Genomic DNA, 16,369 nt, shown 5'->3' with positions numbered 1-16,369 from the left:
TCAGGTCAAGTGTTTTGCTCAAGGTTATGGGAAGCCCGCAAGTTGCGAGGAAAAGGATTTAACCCAGAGCCGTTTCTTTGGACAGTGTGACAGCAGAGAGCTACCCACTCCTAACATCATTTCTTCCCAAAGGCTTGTCTCAGTATTCCGTGCCAGGAAGGAATTAATGCTGATGTTGATTTCTCACTGTTACCAACAACGATCAGGGACTCCACAGTTTTTTGCTTTTCATGTTTCTTTGTATTTTCTATCCCTAGAAAGGCCCTCAAATTTAAAGGTTAATTTCTTTTGAGAGATTAAAGTGACCATTTACTGGTCAGAGATCTATAAATAGGCATCTCAACTTACCTTACAGATATAAAGAAGATCATAAGTAATACTATGAACTGTGCATCAGCAAATTAGATAACAGATGAAACAGACACATTCCTGGAAAGATGCAAACTACCAAAACCGACTCAAGAAGAAATAAAAAATTTGGATATATAATGAACGAGAATGAAAGAAAAGAGAATTAGTAACTTAAAAACTACCTACAAAGAAAAAAGGTTACAACTTAAAAACTACCTACAAAAAAAAAAGGTTATGACCAAATGATTTTGGTGATTTCTACCAAATATTTAGACAAGAATCCATACCAATTCTTCACAAACTACTCGAAAATAGAATAAAAGAGAACACTTCCCAACTCATTCTATGAGGCCAGAATTAACGACACCAAAAACAAAGATTAATCTGTCCTATGACTACAGACTCAAAAATCCTCAAAAGACTAGGAAACTGAAGCCAGCAACATAAAAAAAAGGATTCTAGACCACAAACAAATGGGCTTTCTTCCAGGAATGAAAAGGTAGATTTAATATCTTAAAAAAAAAAAATAATAATAATATACTGTATCAACAGAATGAAGTATGAAATACACATAATCATCTCATTAGATGCAAAAAAACATTTGACAAAATGCAGCACTCTTTCATGGTAAAAACACTAAAAAAACTAGGAATACAAAGAAATTTCCCCAATCTGATAAAGGGCATGCATCCATGAAAAACCCACAGCCAACATATTGATGGTCGAAGACTTAACGCTTTCCCTTTAAGATCAGAAACAAAACAAGGATGTCCTCTTTCATCGCTTCTATGAAATACTGTACTGGATATACTAGCCAGGGCAATTAGACAAGGAGGAAAAAAAGAAGCTACCTAGACTGAAAAAGTAGTAGTAAAATTACCTCTATTTACAGATGACATGATCTTCTATACGGAAAATTATAAGGAATCTACTAAAAAACTATTAAAACTAAAAAATTCAGCAAGGTTGCAGGGTACAAGAATAACATACAAACATCAATTGTATTTCTACATACTAGCAGTGAACGATACAAAAATAAAACAATTGCATTTACAGTTGCATTAAAAAATATTTAGGGATAAATTTAACAAAAGAACTACATAGTTTTGTATCTGAAAATTATAAAAACATTATTGAAAGAAATTAAAGACCTAAATAAATGGAAAGACATTCCACACTGCCAGATTAGAAGACAATGTTGTTAGGATGGCAACACTCCCCGAATTGACAGGCAGTCACTGCAAACCTCATCAAAATCCCAGCCGCCCATTTTGCAGAAATTGACAAGCTGATGCTGGAAATCCAAGAGACGCATCATAGCCAAACAATCTTGAAAAAGTTGGAAGACTCACACTTCCTGATCTCAAAATCTAGTACAGAGCTACAGTAGTCAAGATGGTGTGTAACTCTCATAAAAACGCAAACAGATGAAGGAAATATAACTCAGTTTAGAAACAAACCCTTACATTTATGGTCAATTGATCTTTGACAAGGGTGCCAAGAGAGTCCAGTGAAGGAAAAAACACTCTTTTCAAGAAATAGAATTGGGACAACTGGACATCCACATGCAAATGGAAGAAGTGAGACCCCTACCTCACACCACTAACACAAATTAACTCGAAATGGATCGAAGTCCAGCATGTAAGATCTAAAACTATAAAACTCTGGAAGAAAACAAAGTATATCTTCATGATCTTATATTAGGAAATGGTTTCTTACTTTTGACACCAAAAGCACAAGCAACAAAAGAAAAACTAGATAACCTAGACCTTATAAAATTGAAGACTTCTGTGCTTCCAAGGACACTATAAAGTGAGAAGGCAACCCACAGACTGGGAGAAAACACCAGCAAGTCATATATGATAAGTGACGTATATCCACGATATGTAAAGAACTCTTAGAACTTAAGAACAAGACAAATAAACTGACTAAAGATGGGCAAAGGGTCTAAACAGGCATTTCGCTCAGGAAAATATACAATCCCAAACCACCATTAGATACCACTTCACACCCACTCAGAAGACTATAATCAAAATGACAGATACACAAGTGCTGACAGGGACGTGGAGAAACTGGAATCTGCACCACCGCTGGTGGGGATCTAAAACGGTGTGGCAGTGGGAAGGTCTGGCAGTTAGTTCCTCACAATATTAAACCCAGAGCTTCGTGCGACCCAGCGATTCTGCTCCTGGGTTTATAACCGAGAAATGAATACCAGTAGTCACAACAACAATCGGAATCAAGTTCACAGCGGTACTACTTTTAACAGCCAAAAAGCAGAACAATCGAAATGTCCATCAACTGATAAATACATCAAGAGTAGTATATCTACACAATGTAATGTTATTACTTCGGTAAAAACAAACCGAGTACTGATGCAGGCAGCAGCATCAATGACCCTGAGAGCGTGTCAGGTGAAGGAAGCCGATCAGAAAAGACCACATATTGTATGGTTCCATTTGTATGAAATGCACAGGACAGGTACATTTATACAGATAGACGGTAGCTTAGTGGTTACCTATGATCGGCAGGTTTGCAGAAAAATGGGAGTGATTGCTAATGGGTATAGGATTTCTTTTGGGGAAGGTGAAAAATTTCTAATATTGATTGTGATGATGGCTGTACTATTCTGTGACTACACTAAAATCCACTGAATTGTACACAAAGGGTGAACTGTATGGTATGTGAACTGTATCTCATGTAGTTCTATACTAAAAAATGCTAGAAGGATCTACTAACTTATACCAAATGGCAGAAGAAAATATAGTTTTATAGTTGGTAAACCTAAACAAAAACTATTCTATAAATACCATGAGTTCCCCAAGGGAAAACTTTCCTTCAGACACATACTTTGTCTACTCATGAAGAATAAAGTTTCCACTTCTCTGTTCTTATTCTAAAAAAAGGTCCGATATAAAATTTACTATGAGTGAAATAAAATATATAGATTATGAATGAGGGTCTTTTGACCAAAAAAGAAAAAAGAATTGAAAAAAAATACTCTAAAACATTTTCTAATACAAAAGATGGTCCAATTAGTTCTTGAACTCAAATGCCCAATTAAAAACCTTTAAAAAGGTGACTTCTCAACTTATAGACTGCATTCTTAATTCTAGACAGCTGCCTACAAAAACGTATGGAAAATGGGGTACAAACAATACATCAAGAAGAGAAAAAAATTCAACTCTATAAACACATATTCTGGTTAGCCACTTCTTCATAGACAAACAGCAGTACATTACTGACAAAATTTTTAGAATTTCCATTATGAAGATGTTTTTCTTTAGTGTGATTTTTTTTTTTGGAATGGATTTAAAAGGAACGAGGGTAAACCGTCCATGGAGAGCTGGTCAGGGAAAGACGCCCTCTAAACGTTTCCGCTCCTGGTAGGGCTTCCTGGCTCTAATTAGTGATCACGCCTCGAAGGCTCAATCTTTAAAACCTGGGCAGGCTGCCTGTGGAAGACAGTGTTTAATTCAAGGTCAGCATGCCTCATCGAGTCCTTCTGCCTCAAAGCCCTGCCAAGGCTATGCAGACAATATGGATGATGCCTATTTTAAGTGAGGATTTAATGAGATACCTGCAAACAATTGAAACAAAAAAAGCACATGAGGACCGAGCCTTTTACTGAATGATTTCAGGTATAAAACTCCCCTACAATGAATGACTTGCTGTTGCTATCATGCTGAAGTAACTGCTATCCTCACATAGTTTAAGATTTCTGAAATTAATAATGCTTCTCAATGCTTCTCTATCTTCGTTTCTATCCTATGTCATTACTTTAAAAAATATGCAAAACAATGACGTTTTCTAACAGCAAATATATAAATATGCAACATGCAATCACAGCCAGGAACACGTATCCATGAAAAATTAACAAACAAAACAAGCTGCTAAGTTAGATATGACTGGATGTCAGCAAGATTTGTTAATTTTTGTTGGGTATGTCTTCCTTGATATTGTTGTCTAAACAGAAGGAGATGCCAAAAGTTTAAAATCACATACTTGGGAAAAATGGATAATGCAGGACGAGTGCGACCGCAAGCTTAGCTCTTCACTTGAACTGGGAAAAGAGCGCTTTTACTCCGAGAGCCGGGGCCGAGGTTGAGTGCAGCTCGTATGCAGGGGGCTAGTTCGAGAACTGTGCTCCCAGTTACGCGGCGACACTGGGGCCAGCCTTCAGAGTCTGCCGCACGAAGGCCACACTGTGGGACGGAGGATGACACAGAACGCTGGGGGTAGGTCCAACAAAGGAGGCCGTATATTCAAGTATTCCCAGTGCTGACACTAGATAATCCCTCAGCGAGTCTGTGTGTTTGTTTCAGTTAATTTACAGTTTGATTCTTGCAAACCCTTCCTAACACACCACAGGAAAACAGTAAATCAGCCAGATGCTACCGCGAACGGTATCTCTCAAACCATGAGACGGCAGCGGAGTTACCACAACATCTCATGTCAACCACCTACCTAAACCATCCCAACCGAGATGTCATTTGGTCACCTGAACCTAAGGCTATCTTTCCCTTAGGGACAAACGGGAAAGCCACAACATTCCTTTGTTCCGGTTTAGGTCACAAGGACAATGCTTCTGTTATATCTGAATTTACTTCAGAGATTACTGCTTGGATTTAAAAAAAAAGGTGGATTCAAATATTACAACTAACACAAGTTGAAGCATCTGAACTATAGTGGAAAGGATGCTGGAATCTGGGGCGCTCTGCCTTATTTTTTTTCATAAATATTTGATAACTTTTTAAGGTACTGAATCTGTCTCAAAAGTTTGATTTTAATTCAGATCCTGGAGCCAGAATGCCTTGGTTCAAATTCTGGCTTCACTATTTACTAGTGGTGTGACCTGGGGAAAGATACTTATCCTTTCCGTATTTATAAGATGGAGATAATAAACAGCATCTGCTGCAGACGGTTGCTGTGAGGATTAAATGAATTAATGATGGATGAAGTACTTAAAGAGTGTCTGACCCATGGCGAACATGAACTGTCAGTAGAGTTACTGACAATATCAACCTTCCTAATACTTCTGTTCCAGCAGATCAGTTCTGGCTATCTGTTAATTCTCAGAATTTTCAAGAATCTTTGGCAGTGGATGTCAAATAACCAGGAGCAGTGACTCACTAAACTGAATGGCAAATAATGGCAGTCAAGACTCCTACAAGCAATGGTTCGTATTCTGGAGAAGGACAGATCCGAGCAAAAGGTCTCTGTAAGAAAGGCAGGGTTTCATGGGACGCTGACATATTCACCGGAGACATGAGCAGAGGGCCAGAGAGCCACATCTCTCTCTGGCTCTGGGACCTTCTGGACTTGTACTTCCTGAGGCCACAGAGATGGTCAGTCAGTACACAGAAGAAGCCCGGGGAGGCCCACCCATACACACTTTACCTCCTCTGACACCAATCAGTGTCACTGGTTTAGAAGGCTTTTCAAAGCATTCTAAAGTATTAATATAAGAGGAAACAAGTCACAGTAAATAATCATCTTAAAATATGTGGGAAAGCAAAAAATACATATATGAGTACGATTACTTTTGAGCCCAATTTTGCCCCAATGCAAAAAATTGGCCTAAACATTTCCATTTATTATTTTAAAGCACCGTTTACAGAAGTGAACTGACTGTGCTATATTACATCCATATATTAAAATGTTAAATTATCTTCTGACAGAGAACTTTCACTAAACTTCATTTTAGTCAGTGATATGCTTTATCAATTTAATACAATTTTATGCTTCCTGTTTGCAAGCGACAGAACGAAAAATGCCATCTCCCTAGTCGGAACTTAAAACACTTAATATAACCACTTAGGTAGGGTCTGGGCCTGCGTTCCTTAAAAGGCAGCATTAAATAATCTAAGTATAAAGTATGACTATTTCCTCTGAAAAACTAGAACCAGGGTTCATCTGGATTAAGGCAAGAGTTTTACCTAATTCCTGTAAAAAGGTGCTTAGGGGACAGAAAAGACGTTTTGATTGAATTAAAAATCCAAAATAAACTGTGACTAGTGGAGATTGTGGGATAATTACTACAGTGTTGTCTCATATAAAACTGCCCTTGATGCCCACACCATTAAACCACTTCATGATGTCTTTTTGGTACCACTGGGTTGAGTCCCAGATAATCTCACAGCAAATGCTATTTCATAGTAAGCCCTATTAAAATGCTATCGATGGTGCCTTAGCATTGGGCTAGTCATAAAGCAGAGTTGATAAAAAACTCACTGAACGAATTGAGACAGTCTAGTGTCTAAGCTGAAATCATGAACACCCAGGGCCATCTGTTAACTTGCTCTATACTGTAAGAAAGAATGAATTCTATCCCATTATTCTTATTTCTAAGAAAATGTCCAATCTTTTCACTACTAGAGAATATTATCTAAAATAAGCACATCATTCACTTTCTAGGTCTGAGAAAAAAAAAATTCTTTCTATAACAAAAACATTACAATGTTATATATAAATTGATAAATTAGGTATTAAGCCTGAATCTTTGAAAGTAATCTCTCCTGATTACAAAAGATCTGCCAGTAATTTTTAGTTAGTAGTGTCTTAAGTTTTGTAAATGTTCTGTGACACTGTAGCCACACACACACACATGAACGAAGGCTAGGGCAGCCATGCTTCCTGGTTCACAACCTCTTTTCTCTCTTCTCAGTTTTGACCGTCAATTTTAAGCTTAGCTTAAGGCTGGCCTTAAGGGCTGACTGTACTTGGGTCTTAAACGCTCCTAGGCACTGTCCTGCATGTGAGTGTGAGTACACACAACTTCGTACCTACCTCACGATCTAAAACCAAGGAAAATGTGATGCTATGTATTTTGTATAAAGCTAAAGCTTCCTCCTCTTTATCGACCAGGTAAATCAATTTTCAAAACAAAATTATTGTGCTTGCCTTGCCAAAGGCCTAATTTTTAGGATCCGCAACAAGGTACACACAGGATCGCTGTGAATGGATAAGTTATTTAAAGAAGAATAGAGTTTTAACAGTCCAATTAGCAGCGAACCAAATGCCCCTTGAATATTTTTAAGACTAAATCTATTTTATATAACCCACAGTTTGACTCTACTAGTGATGAGAAACAGACGAGGCAGGGTACTGTCATCAGTTCTTGGTTCTAATACCACATCTCTATCAGAAAACCAAGCTCTTGGCAAATCTCTCCTATCAGGCACTTACTTTAGTTGTGTCTATGGCTGTGTCAAATATTTTCGTAAGAGAGTGAAGCTTCTTTTAAGGTCTAATTACACTTGATTATCCCTCTGAATTAGACTCAAAAGTACATGAGGTCTGAGACTGAGCCTTAATTCTGTACTGTCCACGATGCTTAGTATTACATTATTGTACTGCATTACACTCAGTACACCTAGTAAACCACTCAAATACCTGATGAGCTGAAATGCAGCAAGGAGTCTGGAACTATTCCCTTTCTCCAGTTACCAAGCACCAGCGATATAGACGTAAGTGAAGTGCCCATTCTCACTGAGCTTGCATTCTTGAACGCTATCTTTAAACTGCAGGTTGCAACCCACTAGAGAATCCTGAAATCATTTCAGTGGGTTGCACCAGCATTATTTTAAATGAATGAAAAATAATGGAATCAAACTTATCAGAGGATATCACACATAGCAGGGTGTTTCCTGAACATCTGTTTTTAGTTACGTGTGTGTATATAACGGGTATGATGTAAAATGTATTTCTTGGTTGGTCCAAGATAAAAATTGAGAAACATTGTTCTAGGAGGGTCTCCTGCATCTCAATTTAAATCTCATTTTCAATGTTTACTTACCAGCAAAGCTATAAATAAAGCAAGTTAGACAACTGTGGTCCAGTAAACGCATGCACACCTCCTAAGTGTCAGGGGCTCTGCTGGACACTGGGCTGCGAGGGCGACTGTCACAGTCCTTGTCCGCAGGAACACGTTAAGAATGTAACAATCACAGCTTGATAAGTGTTAACACAAACGTGCACATCAGTAAGTTTTTTGGATGCCAGTCTAAAACGTTCTTTCACTTACTCTTTCTCAATGGTAACAGTCCATGTAAAACAAGAAAATCACATTAGGAGTGTTCAAACACTGCGCCCAATATCAAGGAATGAGTAGCTAAGCTGAAAATAGAACCCAGGTTTCTTAGCCTTCACCGACGGCTTTTCCTGTCACGCAACTCTACTTCTCATAGAGGTGCTCATGCGGCCTTGATTTTGACAATCCTCAAATATTCTGAACAACCTCACGGTAAGATAAAGCTTTATTACTGTTAAGTCATCATTTTTCCTTAAGTGTGAAATTATAGTGATCCCTTGCGTGCCGCATCACAAGTAAAGAGAAATAGCCATCCCCTACTGTCTGCCTAAGTTCCCTACAACGTCCTCACTTGATCACTAACTCAGTAATGCAGAGACCTCCTATTCTGAGAACTGTAACTAACCCTCATCGCTGAAGGAGAGAGAATCTAGGGGATATGTTCCTTTTGGAAAGGAGAATTTCAACTGGACTTTCAACCAAACCACTCTTTTTACACTGAGAAGTGCTGGCAACAATATCATGTAAAAGTCCTTATCTGGTGGTTCTTTTACTTTACTGCTGGACAGTGAGCTAGAAATTATAATGATACTGTAGTATACAAACCAATCTCAGGCTAAGCTGTTTATTTTTACGATTTCCACAAATGTTTAAGGACTTATAAATTAATTCCATTAAGTTTATCTGGCTGAAAGGCCAAAGACCAGCTGTCAACTCTAACACACAAGGGGCAAAACAATTAACCCCAATGTTTTACACATGCTGTGATGGAGGTTTCAGGGCTGGTGTCAAACACAGACAGCCTGCTTTTAATGCTTCAAGCTGGGTAGCACTTTGTTCTCTGTAGTGTTAACGCTTCTTCAGATAAAGCGAGCAGAGTCCAAAGATCAAGGTATTAAGTGTTACAACTGCTAAAAAGTATTCAAATGGGAGTTTGTTCAGTTTCTATAAACCTGCAAATAACAAAATTAGCAGTAACGATAGCTAACTTTCTAGTGCTTATCATGTGCTAGGTATCACTCTATGCATTTTATGTAAATTGACTCATATGATCCTTACAATAACCCTATGAACTAGATCTAGTCCCGTTCCAGAAAGGAGCAGAGGCACAGAGAATTTAAGTAACTTTCCCAAGGTCACACACTAAAAAGTAGGAGGCAGGATACAAACCCATGAATTCTGGTTCCAGGCAACAGCACAAAGACAACTGCATTACATTACAGCTGACCTTGAAAAACATGCGTTTGAACGACATGGGTCCAGTTATATTTGGATTTTTTTCAATAAATGCACTGGAATATTTCTGGAGATTTGCGACAATTTGAAAAAAGTGCAGACTAATCACATAGCCTAGAAATAGTGAGAAAATTAAGAAAAAGTTAGGTGTGTAATGAAGGCATAAAATATACATATATACTTTCTCTTCCTTATGTTTTTAAAAACATTTTCTTTTCTCTAACTTATACTTTCTCTTCCTTATGTTTTTAAAAACATTTTCTTTTCTCTAACTTACTTTATTATAAGAATTAGAAGGGTCAACTATACTTTTAACAGACTCCAGACAGTAGGCTTGATCAAGGAAGAGGCTGACAGAGCTTCCTGCTGCCCTGCCTCAGCCCTGACTCCTTTGCATGTCAATGCTCCTGTTCTGAACCAGGGCAGATGGTCCTGGGGCTCTCACCTGCCAGCCCCAGGGAGAGCTGTTAGGACAGCAGTGAGAAGCAGGCCCCTACGGGGGAGCAGCCAGCCAGAGAGAGGCCGAAACCTCTAAGCCCTTGCTGGTGTTCAACAGCACGCTGCCACTTCCTCCAGTGAGCAGCAGCAATGAACGAGATGGCACAGTGGACAAAGGAACTGCTTCAGGATGACAAGTCCTAGGGGAACTTCAGGTGAGTGTCACAAACCTCAGAAGCAATTACTGTATGTTTTATTTGCTTCTGTATTTGTTAGGCTCTTTAAAGCAACACAGGACACTTCTGAAGAAGCTGGTTAAAGACACAAACCCCTAGTCTGGGAGCATGGCGCACATCGATAACATCGAGGTATCCCATTAATGTTCTTCAGTTCTAATGGACGAGGACTGGATAACGCTATGCACGGCCTATCCACGGAGTGACTGGAACGACAGGAGAGAGGCAAACACTGCCCAGGCGGACAGAGAGAGGGCGGATCCAGCACGCGGCGGGGGGTCTGGCCTCAGAGCAGGACGGGGGATTCAGCCCATTCCCTGAAACAGGAGCGGGGCACGCTACAGCAGGACAGTGGTGGGGGGAGAACGGGAAGATTTTCTTCAGTTCTCCTCCCACCACCCCCACCCTTTTAGGTGAAAAAAGCAGCGAAGTCATCAGCTGGGAGCTCAGAATGGGGAGAGCAGGAAATATTGCTGTCACCTTGGGGTGTGGGCAAGTCAGCTGACGAGAAATAAGGAGTATAGCCAGACAGCATCTAGGGTCCTCCTGGGGTTTGTAGTCACGATTTTAAGGTGAGATTCGTCAGTATGGTTTTTTTCTCCAGCTGCTGAGATGTAGGGTACGTGGAGAGTTCAATTTAACGAGGGCTGCAGGCAAGCATGGCGGAGGGCAAGACTATAACGGCAGACTACAGAATCTCACTCAGATGAGGCAGGGAGTAAGGAGTGATCTTAAGGAACTGGCTCGCGTGATTCTGGGGGATGGCAAGTGCGAAAGGTACAGGGCAGGCTGGAGACCCAGTGGGGAGCTGATGCTGCTGCTCACCTGGAGGCCGAATTCCTTCTTCCTCAGGGGACCTCAGTCTTGTCTCTTAAGGCTTCAACTGATTGGACGAGGCCCACCCACATTATGGAGGATAATCTGCTTTGCTCAAAGTCTACTTGTTTAAATGCTGATCATATCTAAAAACCACCTTCACAGCAACATCTAGGCTGATGCTGACTAAACTGGGTTCCAGCTCAGCTTAGCCAAGTTCATACACAGAATTAGCCATTACAGAAAAGCCCACACACGTAAGGGGTATGTCTGTCACTACTCAGTCACCGAGTCCCAAAGAACACAGAGTGGATGTTAGTTTAGGAAGGGGTAAAAGATGAGGATAAACAGAGAAATACACCACCTCCCAGGGATGGGAGGAGGAGAAATACGATGCAGTGGTGAAGGGCACAGATTCCAGCGTCAGAGCTCGACCGCTTCTGGCATGAATGTGAGCAGGTTCTTCAACTAAGCCTCAGTTTCATCAGCTTAAAAAGGGACAATAATATGAGGGAAAGGCTTATTTAGCACAATGGCTGGCATACAGAAATCACTAAAAAATGTTAATTCTTGTTATTGTGGGAAGACTCAATATTGTAAATCTATCAATTCTTCCCCAAAATTATTCACAAATTTAATGTTATTACACTTCAAATCCCAGTGTTTTTTTTTTAACAAATTGATTCTAAATTTTATTTGAAAAATGAATAAGAAGAATAAAGAAAATTCTGAAAGAGAAGAGAAACCTTCATCACCAGTTATCAAAACACACTAGAACACTGCAATTAAACATCTGATAAAGGTGCAGGAAGGAGCAACTACATAAAGGAACAGTAAAGAAAATCAAGAAACAGGCTTACATGCCCATGGTAATTTAGTATAGGTTAAGTGTGGCGTGTACCTCCAATTAACAAAGGGAGCTACGGCTCATTCAGGAGATAGCGTTGGCATGACTGGCCTTCCACTTGGGAACACACATGTAGATTACTTCTATAATTTCACGCCAGGGAAACCTTTTCTAGGGATGACACGAAACTGACAGGTCGTAAAACAACAACAGTTTGACCACGTAAGGCAAAGGACACTATGAACATACTTAACGAGCTTAACAGGGGATTGTAATTTACTTCCTTTCATTTCATAATTTATATGCTTGGTCCTACTTGTCTTCATTTTACATTTTTCTCTTTTTGTTTTCTCTCTTACACCATATGGACTATGTTTTCTCTGCTGTTTCCGCTCTAGTTCTGACTTTATCCCAACAAGACTTACATTTACATGAAAAAAAAATTTACACATCCACTCCAAATACGATTTTCTAATACAAACAAGAATCGATTGTTATCTACTTACCTACTTCCTCTTATGCAGGGCTGCTAGATGCTTCTGCCTCCCTCCTCACCCGAGGTTTGGTCAATATAATCGGAGAATTTTTTAACATCATGTTCGTTCTCTTTGAAGGGTAATTTTGGATACTGGCACTGTTTTCACCTGTATCTATATAATAGGGTTTGCCTATATTAAACAAGTACAGATGCCCATGGCATTTTTTTTATACTGTCACCTCCTCATTCTTAAGTTTTTGAGTCATCTTTTGACTCTCCAACAGTATCTGATATGGTCTGTGTCCTTTTTCACAGAGATGACAACTTGAGAAGATGGAGCATTCAGACCGAAATGTTTTCCCTTTCCCTTCTCTGTAGATAATGCTCCATTTTCTTAAGGCTTTGGTGTCATGACAGAGAAATCTGAAGTCAGTCTGATTTTGTCCCCTTCTAGTAACTTTTTTTGCCTGTGTATATCTGTAGGACTTTTTTTTCCCTTTAGTTTTATAATTTGAAAGTTAAACCAGGCTTTGGCTGAATGTTCCTAACTTTTAAAATATTCTGCCTAGCACATCATACTTTTGGATACTGATACTGACTCTTCTGCTCAGAGTTCTGAGAGATTTTCTGAATCTTGCTATTTTCTCTTTAGTTTTATATCTGTTAAGTAACACCCATTGTAGTTTTAAAGTTGGCAATGGTGCTTTTCACCTTTGTAGAATGTATCCTAATCTCAGAGAGTTCTTTCTTGGGACTGCCTGCTCTATTTTCAATAATCCGTGTCAATCTATTTGAGAACATAAATCAGAAATTCTCCTAAAAACTTCTCGTTTCTTGCTGTACATTTACTTAAGAGGCACGTGGCTCGATTCATCGTTTGTACTAGTTTACCTTCTGCCTGGAACATTCTTTCCCTGGCGTACCCTTTAGAAATGCCTTCTCCATGGTAAGGCCTGTCTTGACCACTTGATTTGAAATTACAGTAGCCACTGCACTAGCCCAGCCTGACCTACACTGCCTTTCCCCTCCCCGCTTTATTGCCATTCACTGTACCTACCATACATTTTACTTATTAAGTCTATTTTGTTAACAGATGCCTTTGATATATGAGTTAGGCATTACCTTATTTAACTATCCACATGTATTTTCTGGATAAAAATTTCAAAAAGCAAAAAAAAAAAAAAAAGTCCACTTTTAGCACTGGGAAAAATAAAGAATACTATAGAAAGATGCCAATTCTTTCCAAAGCTAACTTATAGGTTTAGTGCATTCAATTAAAAAAAAAAAAAAAAAAACTTATGGAGTACTGGGTATATATGTATATATTCCCAAAAAATTGAAAGCAGATTTTATACACTTATGTTCACAGCACTATTTTTCACAACAGCTCAAAGGTGGAAGCAACCCAAATGTACATCGATAAATGAATGGGTAAACAAAATGTGGTCTATACATACAATGGAATAAATGCTATTCAGCCTTACAGAGGAAACGCTCACACATGCTACAACATGATGAACCTTGAAGATACTATGCAAAGTGAAATAAGTTAGTTACAAAGAGACGATGACTGTATTCCCCTTAGATGAGGTATCTAGTCACATTCACAGAGACAGAAGGCAGAACGGTGGGACCCGGGGCTTGAGGGAATGGGGAAACTGGAAGTTGTTTAATGGCTACAGAGTTTTAGTTTTCCAAGATGAAAAGTTCTGGAGATGGGTGGCACAACGATGTGAATATATACTACAGAACTCTACAGCTAAAAATGGGTAAGACAGTAAACGTTGTGTGTTTTTGAACACAATTTAAAAAAAAGAAAAAAATTTATGCTTTTTTTCCAGAGAGCCTTATAAAATATTCCTAGAAAAGGAAGTGAATAATATCCAAGAAAACCTGGGAATAATAAAGGAAACTGGCCCAGCCACATAATTAAAATTATAATAATTAAAATAGTGTAGTAATGAGTAGACTCGATAATTCTGTATGGGCAAGAATTTAGTATTACAACTAGGATGACATCACAATTTAGTGAAGACATTGACTTCAAACAATGTGGGGTCAATTAGTTAATTTCTAAGTTTTGGGGGTAAGGGGGCCATCAGTCATATACCAAAATACATTCCAGATAAATAGAAACTTAAAATTATTTTCCTGTATCTCATTCCCCTTTACAACATTTCTGCCTTTCTTATACTTTAAGATTTTTTTTGGCAATCTTCCCTTTAATTCTATTAACCAACTGGGTGACACTTAAACAATAAGTTGCTTTGGATTTTAAATAATGTAGAAAATCTGACAGTCAACGAATGTAAAGTATAAGTACATTCTGTCTTAAGAAAAATCCACTTAACAAAAGAAATCACCTAAAACAGTAGGCTCCCCCTGGTAGTTACAAGTATTTAATTTATGAATTTCATTAAATTGTTTTAACTTTATCCATCATCATAAATGTGACCTTGGAACTGATACACTACACCACTGCAGTTTCAAGGGCCTGTGGACACCAATATGCTTGGACCCCTTAACATCTCATCATCTGCCAATCAAAAAAGGTTTCCATACTTTAATTTTTGAATACTTCAAATTTTCCATTTTAACTTAATATTTATTCCATGCCAAGTCAAGGGGCTGCTAAAAGGGAACATTGAACATATTTAAGTTTACAAAATACCTTTCACAGATGGTGTGGTGGGCAGGTGAGTCCTTAAGACGGCATACTCTAGTTTCTGGAACCTGTGAACATGTTACATCACGTGCAGACGGACTGTGCAGGTGTAACTGAAGTCATAGATCTAAAGACAGGGAGATTATCTTGGATACCCCTGTGGGTCCCATCTAATCACGCGAGCCATGAAAAGCAGAGAACTTTATCTGGATGGAGGCAGAAGAGATGTGGCAGAAGGGGAGGGCAGACATATCTGAAGAGGAAGAGGACTCGACGCACTTTTGCTGGTTTGAAGATGAAGACACAGGTGAGGAATACAAGAAACTTTAAGCAGCTGGGAAAGGCTCTCAGGTGCCAGCCGGCAAGGAATGGGACTGCTGCCCTACAATGCAAGCAAGTGAATTCTGTCACAATCGAATGACCTTGGCAGCAGATGTGCCCCCCAGAGCCCAGGCTGGCTGACACCATGACTCTAGCCTGTGAGGCCTGGAGCAGAGGAACTGCCCAGCCCACCGGGATTTCTGACCTGCGGAAATGTGAGATAATAAATCTGCTGAGTTTCTGGCAATTTGTTACCGCAGCAGTAGAAAATAAATACACACGGTGATTGAATTATTTTCTTACATAGACTAAACCAAAAAATAAAGATACTGCCACAAATAATGTAGGACAGATTTATGACTACCTTTTTTTTTTTTTCCCTTAAAGCTAGAGTCATGGGTCATTGTTTCTATGTGTAGTGGCAGAAATGGCACTGGCCCAAGAAGCATACTTGGTACAAGAAAATTAAGACTAGTTCCTATTAACTAGTTAATCTATGTTAAAATTCAGGAACTGACAATGTTTTTGGAAAGATTATGTTCCTAAGAGTAAGATCCAACTTCAAAAAATACACAGATTAAAAAAATTCCCTCAGCCTAGTCCCACGGTTAGAAAAACAGACAAAAAACTATGACAAAGAAGAATATTTGATGTATTTCCTAAACCAATTCCATGATTTATCTGCCTTCATCTGGTCACCCTATTCCAACAATCGAAGCTAAAATCCAGCAATGTACTAAGTATTAAGGGAAAAATAAAACAGAAATAAGTATTTGGCACGAAGGGGTATCAGATGACCTTTTCAAGCCATTTAAGTAGTGCCACCATTCCTGATAAAACTGCCTAATTAAAATCCTATTTATTGGTAAATACTTACAGAACACCTTCTAGTGACAGGCCCTGTCCTAGACACTGGTGACAGTGCAATGCTATCAAGGAACTGTAGTGT

General features: G+C 38.9%; 1 protein-coding gene across 3 annotated transcripts in view; it reads right to left on the bottom strand.

Moving 5' to 3' along the window:
• Window positions 1-16,369, bottom strand: part of DESI2 (desumoylating isopeptidase 2) — a 55,175-nt gene that overhangs the window by 33,679 nt on the left and 5,127 nt on the right. Inside the window, exon 2 of one of the 3 annotated variants that reach the window (XM_039883248.1) lies at window positions 9,554-9,733. The exons of the other annotated variants lie outside the window; for them this stretch is intronic. The gene's annotated coding sequence lies outside the window, so the exon portion shown is untranslated. The remainder of the gene's footprint in view (window positions 1-9,553; window positions 9,734-16,369) is intronic. 3 annotated transcript variants of the gene reach the window in all.

Source organism: Pteropus medius, unplaced genomic scaffold, assembly GCF_902729225.1.
Source record: "Pteropus medius unplaced genomic scaffold, Ma_sr-lr_union100, whole genome shotgun sequence".
NCBI classification, from domain to species: Eukaryota; Metazoa; Chordata; class Mammalia; order Chiroptera; family Pteropodidae; genus Pteropus; species Pteropus medius.
Note: the sequence above shows the minus strand (reverse complement) of the source record. Positions and strands in the feature narration are given on the sequence as shown.